The sequence below is a fragment of the Populus nigra genome, chromosome 5 (genome assembly GCF_951802175.1).
Source record: "Populus nigra chromosome 5, ddPopNigr1.1, whole genome shotgun sequence".
NCBI classification, from domain to species: Eukaryota; Viridiplantae; Streptophyta; class Magnoliopsida; order Malpighiales; family Salicaceae; genus Populus; species Populus nigra.
This window is the reverse complement of record NC_084856.1, coordinates 10463841-10477217: the sequence shown is the minus strand read 5'-3', so window position 1 is coordinate 10477217 and position 13377 is coordinate 10463841. Positions and strand designations below refer to the sequence as shown.

At 39.3% G+C, this 13377-nt stretch overlaps 1 non-coding gene and 1 pseudogene across 1 annotated transcript; one reads left to right on the top strand and one right to left on the bottom strand.

Moving 5' to 3' along the window:
• The window catches only part of LOC133694393 (uncharacterized), a 73343-nt pseudogene extending 67648 nt beyond the window's left edge, over positions 1–5695 (top strand).
• A 442-nt stretch (positions 5696–6137) lies between these two features.
• LOC133695501 (U6atac minor spliceosomal RNA) lies at positions 6138–6264 on the bottom strand. Its single transcript, XR_009842454.1, has one exon. It is a non-coding gene; the product is annotated as a U6atac minor spliceosomal RNA (small nuclear RNA).
• Between the last annotated feature and the right edge of the window lie 7113 nt (positions 6265–13377).

Here is a 13377-nt window from a genome sequence, read left to right as displayed (position 1 = left end):
GTTACACAAGGAAAGAACGATGGTATTTTATGACATTTTGGTTTATAGGAAGGAAACTAAATTGGTAAGTATAAAAGAGGAAGGTTTTCTTCATTAATTGTCTATGCAAAGTAAGGAAACAAAACATAATAAGGTAAAAAGACTTCAGAATTAATCCACATTCAAATTATATTTCCTAGTCTATTTGGGAGACATGATGATTTAGCTGGTGATTTGGATGCTATCAAATTGAAAATGCCTTCTTTTCATGGTAAAAAGGATCCCGAGATGTATTTGAGTGAGAAAAAAAGGTGGATTGGATTTTTCATTGCCATAACTATTCGGAGCTGAAGAAGGTAAACTTGGTAGTAATTGACTTCACAGATTATGCACTGATTTGGAGGGATCAAAATATGATTAGCAGGAGAAGGAGTGGAGAGAGGTTGGTAGCATCGTGGGAGGAGATGAAAGTGTTGATGAGAAGGCGATTTATGCCTAACCACTATTATAGAGATTTGTATCTGAAATTGCAGGATTTGAATCAGGGTTTTAGGTCCGTCGATGAGTATTTCAAGGAGATGAAGATCGCAATGACGCAAGCCAAATGATTGAGGATAGTGAAGCTATCATGGCTAGATTTCTAAATGGGTTGAATAGGGACATTAGGAATGTTGTAGAATTACAACATTGTGTGGAATTGGAGGACATGGTAAGGTGGAGAGGCAAATAAAGAGAAAGGGCACTACACGTTTTCAGACCAATTCGGCTTCATCTTCCTCAACATGGAGGCCAAATCTGAAGAGAGAGGGGGCTGTCCAACCAAAGCCTTATGCAACCACCTAAGGCCAAAAAGGATACTCATACAGATGGGAAAGGTAAATCTTGATACATTTTGAGATAAGGCCCAAGGAGTTTGTGATACATTTTGATCATGAATCATTGAAGCACTTGAAAGGGCAAGGTAAGTTGAGTAGGAGACATGTTAATTAGGTTGAATTTATTGAAACCTTTTCGTATGTGATCAAGTATAAGCAAGGAAAAGAAAGCATTGTGGCTTACGCACTTTCGTGCATACATGTTTTTTTTTCTACTTTGGATGCTAGATTTCTAGGATTTGAACGCATAAAAGAATTGTACAAGGATGATAGTGATTTTGCTAATGTTTACAATGCTTGCGAAACTTTAGCTTTTGGGAAGTTCTATAGACTAGGAATCATTTAACTAATCCTTGCCTTCTGTTTGAAAAAACTCTCTTCAGCCAGAGAGAGAGAAAAGAGAGAAAGAGAGAGAGAGTGGTGCTGTCGGAGCTACATCTACTCCGTCCACCGTTGGATTATTCTCATTTTTGACTATGTTGTTCCTTCCAACCTTCTCTCAACATTGACCGAACGGATTTGTTATCCAATCAACGAGGTAAGAGATATTGATCTCGCAATATTTCTACTATTCTGCATTTTCAGTTCTGGAACTATAGAGAAGTGGTGAAATTGCAGCATATTGCATGGATTTTCTTCATGATTTCTGTTATGGCTGTCATAGACATGAAGGCCTTTGCCATATGTGAAGATTAAATCACAGTTCTTTGGAAAAGTTTCAATTTTCTTGCTAGTTCCAGAGTGGTTTGTCGTAGCTTGATCTCCTTTGTTCACCGTTGGATCGTTACCATATTTGAGTATGTTGTTCTTCGGAACCTACCCTACATCTTGACCGAACGGATTTTTGTTACAATCAGTGTGCTGGGAGATATTGGCCTCGTAATTCTGTTATTTCTGAGCTTAGGTTGCTTCTTGGACTCAGTTTATCTTATTAGAATTTTGCTCTCTCTAATATTTGTATGCTACCATAATGTCTCCATGTTCTTCTGTGGAAAATGTTCCAATGGTTAGCTCTCACATTGAACAACATAATCAAGTTAAGTCTGGACATACATTAAGATTAGAACTGCAAGATATGTTGAATAGCCATGGGATGAGGATTTCTCAGTTTCAAGCTGATTCTGATGCTAGTATAGAGAAACACTCTACTGGCCAAGCTTCTAATGTTGTTCCAGAAATGAACCATGTGTTGGGTTCTAAAGTTGATGAGGTGAAGGTAGGGTCTCATCAACAAGAACAACTAAAACCTAGACCCAAATTGAATTTTTTAAATGCTTTGAAGGGTTCTGGTGTTGATGACAATGAGGGTAGCAAGACCCTTGGCATTAGTTCAGTCCGTAATCTGCACTTTGCTCCCCCTACTATGACTGATGGTCGTGTGACAGTAGCTCCTCCTCTTGATGTGTTTGAAGATGGCTGTGAATTTTGGAAATCCACCCTAGTTGGTCATTTTGTGGGGCAGAAATTACCGTATCCCGTGGTTAATTCTATTGCCAAAAGAATATGGAGCTCCTACGGTCTATCAGAAGTTTTGTCTTCGGATAATGGCTTCTTCATCTTCACCTTTGATTCGGTTGATCATGCCATTAATGTGCTGGAAAGAGCCCCATGGCACATGGCAAACAGGCCTTTGGTGCTTAAACGTTGGCAACCGAACATGCAATTTTTGAAAGATGATTTGGCAAGAGTTCCGGTATGGGTTAAGCTGTATAATGTCCCTCTCGAGTATTGGACTATTAAGGGGCTGAGCTGTGTAGCGAGTGCTATTGGAGTCCCCCTTCATGCAGATCATACGACATTGTTGCGTAAAAGGCTTAGTTACGCAAGAGTTTGCGTTGAGATAGATGCTTCGAAGACGTTGGTTAAGGAATATGATCTTCGCTGTCCAAATGGGTTATTCATAACAATTTCAGCTGAATACGAATGGATACCGTCGAAGTGCAGTAATTGCAATGTCTTTGGACACACCACAGCGCTATGTGCTACTAATAACATTGATAATCTTAAAGTGGTGGCAGAGGGTAAGAGGAATCTAGGAGCTATGAACTCTAAATCTGCGGATAACAAGCCGAATCAGTTTCAGTGGCAGGTAGTTGGTAAACGAAACAAGGGTTCTGTGAGTGGGGAGAATGCTCCCTTGGCATCTAAAGTGGGTAATTGTGATGAGAATGGTTGTTCAACATCTGGTATACATATGCCTGATTGTAATATGAATGATCATGCGACATCAGATGTGTGCAATGCTGGTTGTCATGAAGATGAAAATCCTTCCTCTCCTCTTGTCTTCAAGAGTTTACGAGAAGACATGAAACAGGAGCAAGAGGCTGCAAGTACTGCTTTAGATCAAGATATGGACGCAATGGGAGGTGATACAGATGGGGAACCAACCGATATCATGACAACCCCTCAAACCCTGAATTCCACCGAAAGGGAAACTGTTAATCAGTTAGCTATTAAGGCTAGAGACTCTCTAGAGAAAAAGAAAAGGGGTTCAAAAGCTAATTCATAACTCAGAATGGAAAACTCCTACCACCCAAGCTATTGGCTGGCACCCCATTATAGAAGCTATTCCTTCCAATTCTAATCCTAAAATGGGGCAAAAGGATGAGATAGTTTGGTTGGATTCACCAAATCACAGATTCTCGATCAAAGTAGCTTGGGAACAACTAAGACGTCATCGTCAGATGGTTGAATGGCATGACATTGTGTGGTTCAAGAATGCTGTTCCAAGACATTCATTTCTTCTATGGATGGCTGTCCAACAGAAACTCACAACTCAAGATAAACTTCATCGGTTTGGTATACATGGTCCCAATAGATGCTCGCTCTGTCTCCGCAACAATGAGGATCACAACCACTTGTTCTTTGAATGCTCCTATACTAAAGCGATCTGGTGGGATGTTTGTGACAGATGCGACATTCCAAGAATGACAAAAGGCTGGGATGAATGGATTCGATGGGCCACTGTCTCTTGGCATGGCAAGAGTTTCGTCAATTTTTCTCGTAAACTGAGTTTTGCAGCTACAGTGTATCATGTATGGCAAGAACGGAATGCAAGGATCTTTGCTGGAATGTCTAGAACTTCGAATTTGGTCTTTAATCAAATCGAATGTATCATTCGTGATAAGCTTGATTTGATGAGGAATGTCGCACCAACAAATGAAAACAAAAGGATCCAACGAGCTTGGAGGGTGAATACCATAGATTCTTAATTTGTTAGTTAGCTGGCTGTATTGGTTCCCTAACGAATCCAGTGAGGTTTCAGTGTTTTGGTCGGTGGCTAGCTTGTAGCCATCTGTTGTTTTATGTTTCTGTTATCATTGTAAATCTGGGGTATGCCCCTTATAATGTTTGTATCTTCTTCTTTTAATACATACGTCAACTTACCAAAAAAAAAAAAAAGTTCTATAGACTAGATAGATATTTGTTTAAAGAGAGTCGTTTGTGTTCGGTCCCATACCAGCCTTGTAAGGCTTGTTTTTTTCCTAATGCTGCAAGGATAGAAAGTCAGCAATCTATTCTCCTAATTAAGTAAGGAAGTTGATCATATCTTGTTCCTAAAGAGGGGAGGATTATTTAATGTTTTTCCTAACCTAGGAAGGAAAGTAATTAAATCAGCAACAAAGGAGGGAATTTGTTTTCTTATTTGTCCAATTTAAACAAGGAAATCCAAGCTAATCAAGGACATTAAAGGGGGCAGCAACACAAATTTTTCAACTCAGATTTCTTCTAATTTATTTGGGACTTCTTAAGGGTGAAAAATTTGATTCCAACACATTTAGGATGGTAATTTTTGGATTTTTATTATTTTATAGGGTTTCTTTAAGTCTATAGTCAGTATAAATAAAGGCATAACTAAAAATGTAAGGGTTACACAAGTCAGCTTAATAAAACATCTTGTTTGCCGCACTTGTTGTGTGTTGGTGAGATAATCTCCCTTTCTTGGTTCTATAGAGAACTGAAAACGACTTATCGATGAAAAAATGACTTCGTGACGTCATTCTTATACTTCTCATTTGCGAATCAATATTCGTTGGGTGGGGGTTTTCTGTTTCCAATAATGTTGGTGCCTAGGTACAAGTTATTTTTATGTCACACTCTTATCAAACCTGATTTACTTGGCTTTTTGGAAATTGGTGTCTTTGCATGTGGGTTGTGTGACCACGAGATTACGAGGTTTGCATCACTTCCATATTATGCTGCTTCGAGTATTGGTGGCTTTCTTTTGGCGAAAACTTTTCATAATCTTATATTCCTATAATTCAAAACATTTTAGTTATACATTTTTTCCTTACTATATCTTTCTTTTTCCTTGCAGATAAAAAGGGAGATATCTATAATGAAGCTTGCTCGACATCCTTATGTTATGCGCCTGCATGAATTATGGAGTATTAAAGGTTTATTTTTTTAGGATATTAAGTCTTGTAGGAGGCTTTGATTTCTTCTGTTATCAGATGTGCTTCCTCCTGACATGTGCTGTTTTACGTTAGATTTTAACAAGCCGTCCAAATATTTATATCATATTGTAATTCATTACTGGAGGTGAGATGTTTGATAAAATCATGAGTATTCTAAATTCAAATCCAACTCTTAGGATGGACGTGCATTTTGTAGTCTTAATAATATTCTCTGCTCACTGCTAATACAGAGCTCTTGTTAACCATGATTACGTGGTGCATCATGGGCGTCTTGGTGAGGCTGAAGCTAGGAGATACTTTCAACAACTTATTGATGATGTGGATTATTGGCATAGTAAGGGTCTACCACAGAGATTTAAATGTGTTGTTTTGCTGACATCCATAGAGCTGTTGTTCAGTTTCTTTTTCGCTGGAATCTTATAGTTAGTTCATGTTATGTATAGCCTGAAAATCTTTAACTTGTTTTTTTTTTTTTGGTAAGTTGACGTATGTATTAAAAGAAGAAGATACAAACATTATAAGGGGCATACCCCAGATTTACAATGATAACAGAGACATAAAACAACATATGGCTACAGGCTAGCCACCGACCATAAAACTGAAACCTCACTAGATTCGTTAGGGAAACCAATACAACCAGCTTACTAACAAATTAAGAATCTATGGTATTCACCCTCCAAGCTCGTTGGATCCTTTTGTTTTCATTTGTTGGTGCGACATTCCTCATCAAATCAAGCTTATCACGAAAATCTTTAACTTGATTCACACGGAAATTTAAAGATTTCAGATTTTGGTCTAATGCTCTGTCTAAACAATTAAGTCGTCATCAATAAGAGTTCTTGTTGTGTCACTATTTTACCCCATCAAACTTGAGAGAATTAGCAACGTATAAGGTGGAGAGCCTTAACCGGATGTGTGGTAACAGGGAAGCTCGAAAGCTGTTCCCGTCCCTGTCAGGGGAGATGCCAACCATCTCTCCTTTCTACGAACATGAAAGAAAAGATTAAATCACAATGGAGTGAAAAGAGAGAGAGAGAGAAAAGAGAGAGGAGAGAGAGAGTGGTGCTGTCGGAGCTACATCTACTCCGTCCACCGTTGGATTATTCTCATTTTTTACTATGTTGTTCCTTCCAACCTTCTCTCAACATTGACCGAACGGATTTGTTATCCAATAAACGAGGTAAGAGATATTGATCTCGCAATATTTCTACTATTCTGCATTTTCAGTTCTGGAACTATACAGAAGTGGTGAAATTGCAGCATATTGCATGGATTTTCTTCATGATTTCTGTTATGGCTGTCATAGACATGAAGGCCTTTGCCATATGTGAAGATTAAATCACAGTTCTTTGGAAAAGTTTCATTTTTCTTGCTAGTTTCAGAGTGGTTTGTCGTACCTTGATCTCCTTTGTTCACCGTTGGATCATTACCATATTTGAGTATGTTCTTCTTCGGAACCTACTCTACGTCTTGACCGAACGGATTTTTGTTACAATCAGTGTGCTGGGAGATATTGGCCTCGTAATTCTGTTATTTCTGAGCTTAGGTTGCTTCTTGGACTCAGTTTATCTTATTAGAATTTTGCTCCCTCTAATATTTGTATGCTACCATAATGTCTCTATGTTCTTCTGTGGAAAATGTTCCAATGGTTAGCTCTCACATTGAACAACACAATCAAGTTAAGTCTGGACATACATTAAGATTAGAACTGCAAGATATGTTGAATAGCCATGGGATGAGGATTTCTCAGTTTCAAGCTGATTCTGATGCTAGTATAGAGAAACACTCTACTGCCCGAGCTTCTAATGTTGTTCCAGAAATGAACCATGTGTTGGGTTCTAAAGTTGATGAGGTGAAGGTAGGGTCTCATCAACAAGAACAACTAAAACCTAGACCCAAATTGAATTTTTTAAATGCTTTGAAGGGTTCTGATGTTGATGACAATGAGGGTAGCAAGACCCTTGGCATTAGTTCAGTCCGTAATCTGCACTTTGCTCCCCCTACTATGACTGATGGTTGTGTGACAGTAGCTCCTCCACTTGATGTGTTTGAAGATGGCTGTGAATTTTGGAAATCCACCCTAGTTGGTCATTTTGTAGGGCAGAAATTACCGTATCCCGTGGTTAATTCTATTGCCAAAAGAATATGGAGCTCCTACGGTCTATCAGAAGTTTTGTCTTCGGATAATGGCTTCTTCATCTTCACCTTTGATTCGGTTGATCATGCCACTAATGTGCTGGAAAGAGCCCCATGGCACATGGCAAACAGGCTTTTGGTGCTTAAACGTTGGCAACCGAACATGCAATTTTTGAAAGATGATTTGGCAAGAGTTCCGGTATGGGTTAGGCTGTATAATGTCCCTCTCGAGTATTGGACTATTAAGGGGTTGAGCTGTGTAGCGAGTGCTATTGGAGTCCCCCTTCATGCGGATCATACGACATTGTTGCGTAAAAGGCTTAGTTACGCAAGAGTTTGCGTTGAGATAGATGCTTCGAAGACGTTGGTTAAGGAATATGATCTTCGCTGTCCAAATGGGTTATTCATAACAATTTCAGCTGAATACGAATGGATACCGTCGAAGTGCAGTAATTGCAATGTCTTTGGACACACCACAGCGCTATGTGCTACTAATAACATTGATAATCTTAAGGTGGTGGCAGAGGGTAAGAGGAATCTAGGAGCTATGAACTCTAAATCTGCGGATAACAAGCCGAATCAGTTTCAGTGGCAGGTAGTTGGTAAACGAAACAAGGGTTCTGTGAGTGGGGAGAATGCTCCCTTGGCATCTAAAGTGGGTAATTGTAATGAGAATGGTTGTTCAACATCTGGTATACATATGCCTCATTGTAATATGAATGATCATGCGACATCAGATGTGTGCAATGCTGGTTGTCATGAAGATGAAAATCCTTCCTCTCCTCTTGTCTTGAAGAGTTTACGAGAAGACATGAAACAGGAGCAAGGGGCTGCAAGTACTGCTTTAGATCAAGATATGGACGCAATGGGAGGTGATACAGATGGGGAACCAACCGATATCATGACAACCCCTCAAACCCTGAATTCCACCGAAAGGGAAACTGTTAATCTGTTAGCTATTAAGGCTAGAGACTCTCTAGAGAAAAAGAAAAGGGGTTCAAAAGCCTCTTCAAAGAAGAATCAGAAATCTGGCTCCTCTCCAGGAGGCACGTCAAGGTAATCTTTGTGTTGCTGTTTGTACTCCTCTCTATTTTCCTATGATTATTGGATGTTGGAATATTAGAGGTTTGAATGATCCTATAAAGCATTCAGAATTGCGTCGCCTCATCCATCAAGAGAGGATAGCTTTTTTTGGTTTGGTTGAAACTCGAGTTAAAGACAAGAATAAAGATAATGTTTCTAAACTTCTTCTGCGTTCTTGGTCCTTCTTGTATAATTATGATTTCTCTTGTCGTGGTCGTATTTGGGTTTGTTGGAATGCTGATACGGTGAAGGTGGATGTTGTTGGAATGTCAGACCAGGCTATTCATGTTTCTGTCACTATATTAGCTACCAAAATCAGTTTCAATACTTCAATTATTTATGGAGACAATAATGCTTCCTTACGTGAGGCATTATGGTCTGATATAGTGAGTCGTAGTGATGGATGGGAGTCAACCCCGTGGATTCTTATGGGTGACTTCAATGCTATCCGCAACCAGTCGGACATGTTAGGAGGGTCTACTACGTGGGTTGGTACTATGGACAGATTGGATACATGTATTCGAGAAGCGAAAGTAGATGACCTTCGGTATTCAGGTATGCATTATACTTGGTCGAACCAATGTCCCGAGAATCTGATTATGCGGAAACTAGATAGAGTGCTTGTCAATGAGAAGTGGAATCTGAACTTTCCATTATCGGAAGCGAGATTTTTGCCTTCGGGTATGTCAGACCATTCTCCCATGGTGGTAAAGGTTATTGGCAATGATCAGAACCTAAAGAAACCATTCAGATTCTTTGATATGTGGATGGATCATGACGAGTTCATGCCCTTGGTGAAGAAGGTATGGGATCAGAATTCGGGGGGTTGTCCAATGTATCAGCTGTGTTGCAAACTAAGAAAGCTAAAGCAGGAATTGAAACTTTTCAATATGGCTCACTTCTCCAACATTTCAGATAGAGTTAAAGATGCAAAAAACGAAATGGATAAGGCTCAACAGGCTCTGCATACAGCGCATGACAAGCCAATTTTGTGCATGCGAGAAAGGGATGCTGTTCGTAAATACCCTTCGACCGTCAGGGCTGAAGAGAGTTTTTTCAAACAGAAGGCAAGGATACAATGGCTTAGCTTGGGGGATCAGAATACTAGCTACTTTCACAAATCAGTAAATGGAAGACAGAATAGAAATAAGCTTCTATCACTTACAAGGGAGGATGGAGAGGTTGTCGAAGGACACGAGACAGTCAAATCAGAAGTAATTGCATACTTCCATCGTGTGTTAGGAGTGGATCAGATGCCTAGGGTTCTGAACGAGGAAGTGATGGACTCGGCAATTAACTTGAAACTGTCTTCAACGCAACAGCATCTACTCGCACAAGATGTAATAAGGGAGGAGATTAAGCATGCTATGTTTAGTTTGAAGAACAATAAAGCCCCTGGTCCGGATGGCTTTAACGCAGGTTTCTTTAAAAGAATGTGGCACATAGTTGGGGAAGATGTAATCAACGCTGTTAGATCCTTCTTTCAGACTCGTAGAATGCTTAAAGAAATGAATGCTACATCCATTTCCCTTATTCCTAAAGTTGCTAATCCTACAAGGTTGACAGATTTTCGTCCTATATCTTGCTGCAACACAGTGTACAAATGCATCGCTAAGATTCTAGCTGAGAGAATCAAAGTTGTTCTGCCATCTTTAGTTGGTCCATATCAGACTGCTTTTATCTCAGGACGGAGAATCAGTGATAACATTCTTTTGTCTCAGGAACTAATGAAAGGCTATCATAAATCTACGGGACCTGCTCGTTGTGCTATGAAAGTTGATCTGATGAAGGCTTATGACTCGGTGCGGTGGGATTTCGTTGACGCTATGTTAATAAAAATGGGATTCCATAGAACAGTCATTGATTGGATCATGGTTTGTGTTACATCATGTCAATTCTCTATCAACGTCAATGGTGAGCTTGCAGGTTACTTTCAAGGGGGAAGAGGGCTGAGACAAAGGGATCCATTGTCCCCATATTTGTTTGTCCTATGTATGGAAATCCTTTCGGGGCTATTCTGCAAGATGAGTGCCAACCAAGAATTCAAGTTTCACTGGAGATGCAAGAAGGACAAAATTTCTCATCTTTGTTTTGCTGACGACTTGATGATTTTTAGCAACGGGGATGTAAACTCAATTCGTATGATCAGAACTGTGCTCACAAAGTTTCAAGACCTATCAGGTCTGTATCCAAATCCAAACAAAAGTGACATCTTTTTGAGCGGTGTGTTAAATGCTGAGAAGGAGCAAATTATTCATATTCTTGGGTTTAGAGAGGGGGAGCTCCCTATGAAATATTTGGGAGTACCTCTTCTCTCGTCCAGACTAAAGGCTGTTTATTGTAAGGGCCTCGTGGATCGAATCACCTCTAAAGTTCGACATTGGACTTGTAGAACACTCTCGTATGCAGGATGGGTACAACTGATTAATTCAGTTTTATTTTCCATACAAGTCTATTGGGCATCTCTCTTTCTCTTACCTGGGCAAGTAATTAAAAATGTTGAGCAAATTATGAAATCCTTTCTTTGGTCAGGTTCAGATATGAGAACTACTGGGGCTAAAGTGGCTTGGGATCAGGTATGTCTTCCAAAAAAGGAGGGGGGGCTAGGAATAAAACGGATAACAGAATGGAACAAGATTGCTTTGTTGAAACACATTTGGAACATGTGCAATGACTCAGATGGCTCGATATGGTCTACTTGGATCAGATCCAATCTGTTGCGAGGTAGGAATTTCTGGACAATCAAGACGCCACAGAATTGCTCTTGGGCTTGGGGAAAGATTCTAAAGCTCAGATCCTTAGCATGGCCGAAGATGAAGTACATCATAGGAGATTGAATGACAACCTCTCTATGGTTTGACAATTGGCATCCTCACAGCCCACTCGCGGATTCTTACGGGGAAAGATTCATCTATGATTCAGGTATGACCAGGAACGCGAAGGTGAATGTGCTAATTCATAACTCAGAATGGAAAACTCCTACCACCCAAGCTATTGGCTGGCACCCCATTATAGAAGCTATTCCTTCCAATTCTAATCCTAAGATGGGGCAAAAGGATGAGATAGTTTTGTTGGATTCGCCAAATCACAGATTCTCGATCAAAGTAGCTTGGGAACAACTAAGACGTCATCGTCAGATGGTTGAATGGCATGACATTGTGTGGTTCAAGAATGCTGTTCCAAGACATTCATTTCTTCTATGGATGGCTGTCCAACAGAAACTCACAACTCAAGATAAACTTCATCGGTTTGGTATACATGGTCCCAATAGATGCTCGCTCTGTCTCCGCAACAATGAGGATCACAACCACTTGTTCTTTGAATGCTCCTATACTAAAGCGATCTGGTGGGATGTTTGTGACAGATGCGACATTCCAAGAATGACAAAAGGCTGGGATGAATGGATTCGATGGGCCACTCTCTCTTGGCATGGCAAGAGTTTCGTCAATTTTTCTCGTAAACTGAGTTTTGCAGCTACAGTGTATCATGTATGGCAAGAACGGAATGCAAGGATCTTTGCTGGAATGTCTAGAACTTCGAATTTGGTCTTTAATCAAATCGAATGTATCATTCGTGATAAGCTTGATTTGATAAGGAATGTCGCACCAACAAATGAAAACAAAAGGATCCAACGAGCTTGGAGGGTGAATACCATAGATTCTTAATTTGTTAGTTAGCTGGTTGTATTGGTTTTCCTAACGAATCTAGTGAGGTTTCAGTTTTTGGTCGGTGGCTAGCCTGTAGCCATATGTTGTTTTATGTTTCTGTTATCATTGTAAATCTGGGGTATGCCCCTTATAATGTTTGTATCTTCTTCTTTTAATACATACGTCAACTTACCAAAAAAAAGAGAATTAGCAACGTAGATCCTGTGGTCTAGGTACTCTGTCACAAGATTAATTGATACGATTAAAAAAAAATTGAATAAAAAAATTTGAATTCTAGTATAAACAATTAATTCTAGATCCAATTATTGGGTCGAGTTGAAATTTTAATCAGATTTTTTGGAATACTATTTTATTTCAGGACAAAATTTTAGATCAAATAAATTTTAAAAAGACCTTGCGATATAAATCATTATAGTCTATATAAATTTTGTTATTTATTTTATTTTAACTTATGAATTTTTTATTTGATAAGGATATTTTTCATATAACAATATAACTGCTTGTTTTCTAATTCTTCAAGAAAGATTAAAAAAAAGTAATAAGAACTTTCAAAAAGTACAACTAATTATCTAGACAAATAAGGAACTAGAAAAATAAGGAAATTAAAGGGCAAAGAATCCAATTCTGGAGTTGGGAGCTCCGAATTGAAAAATATACCCTCTCCTCTCTCCGCCTTTTCTTTTCCTCTTACATGATCAGTTTTGAGTTTCTTGCATCTGATTATGTTTTAACTTTGTTGTTTCTTCTAGATTAGGTTTGTTTTCTTTCCTCGGCTTGTTCATGAGTTAAGATTCAAGTTTGGTTTCAGTTTCAGCTTCTACACCCTTTGTGTTCTTCTTTGTGTGCCATCCAATCAAGGGTCTTTAAGTTCTGTGGTTACAACAAAGGAAGGGAGTTCTTGGAGCAACCTTTTAGGATTATGAACACTTGACAGTAATATCACTATCAGGTGTTCATATACTTGCAGTATAGGGATGAGGAATGGCAATGAAATGGGCGTATTTACTGAATCAGTCCACCACCACGCAGATGACCTCCTTGCCTTCCGACTTAGGCAATCCTTCTATGAAATCCATGCTAATATCAATGAAAGGGGCCTGTGATATGGGCAGTGGTTGCAGCAACCTGGTGTGCGAGTGTTTTCAGTTTTATTCAACTGACAAACGGGACAGTCCCTAACATATTGTCTAACATGCTTCTATTGTCCCCTCCAATAGT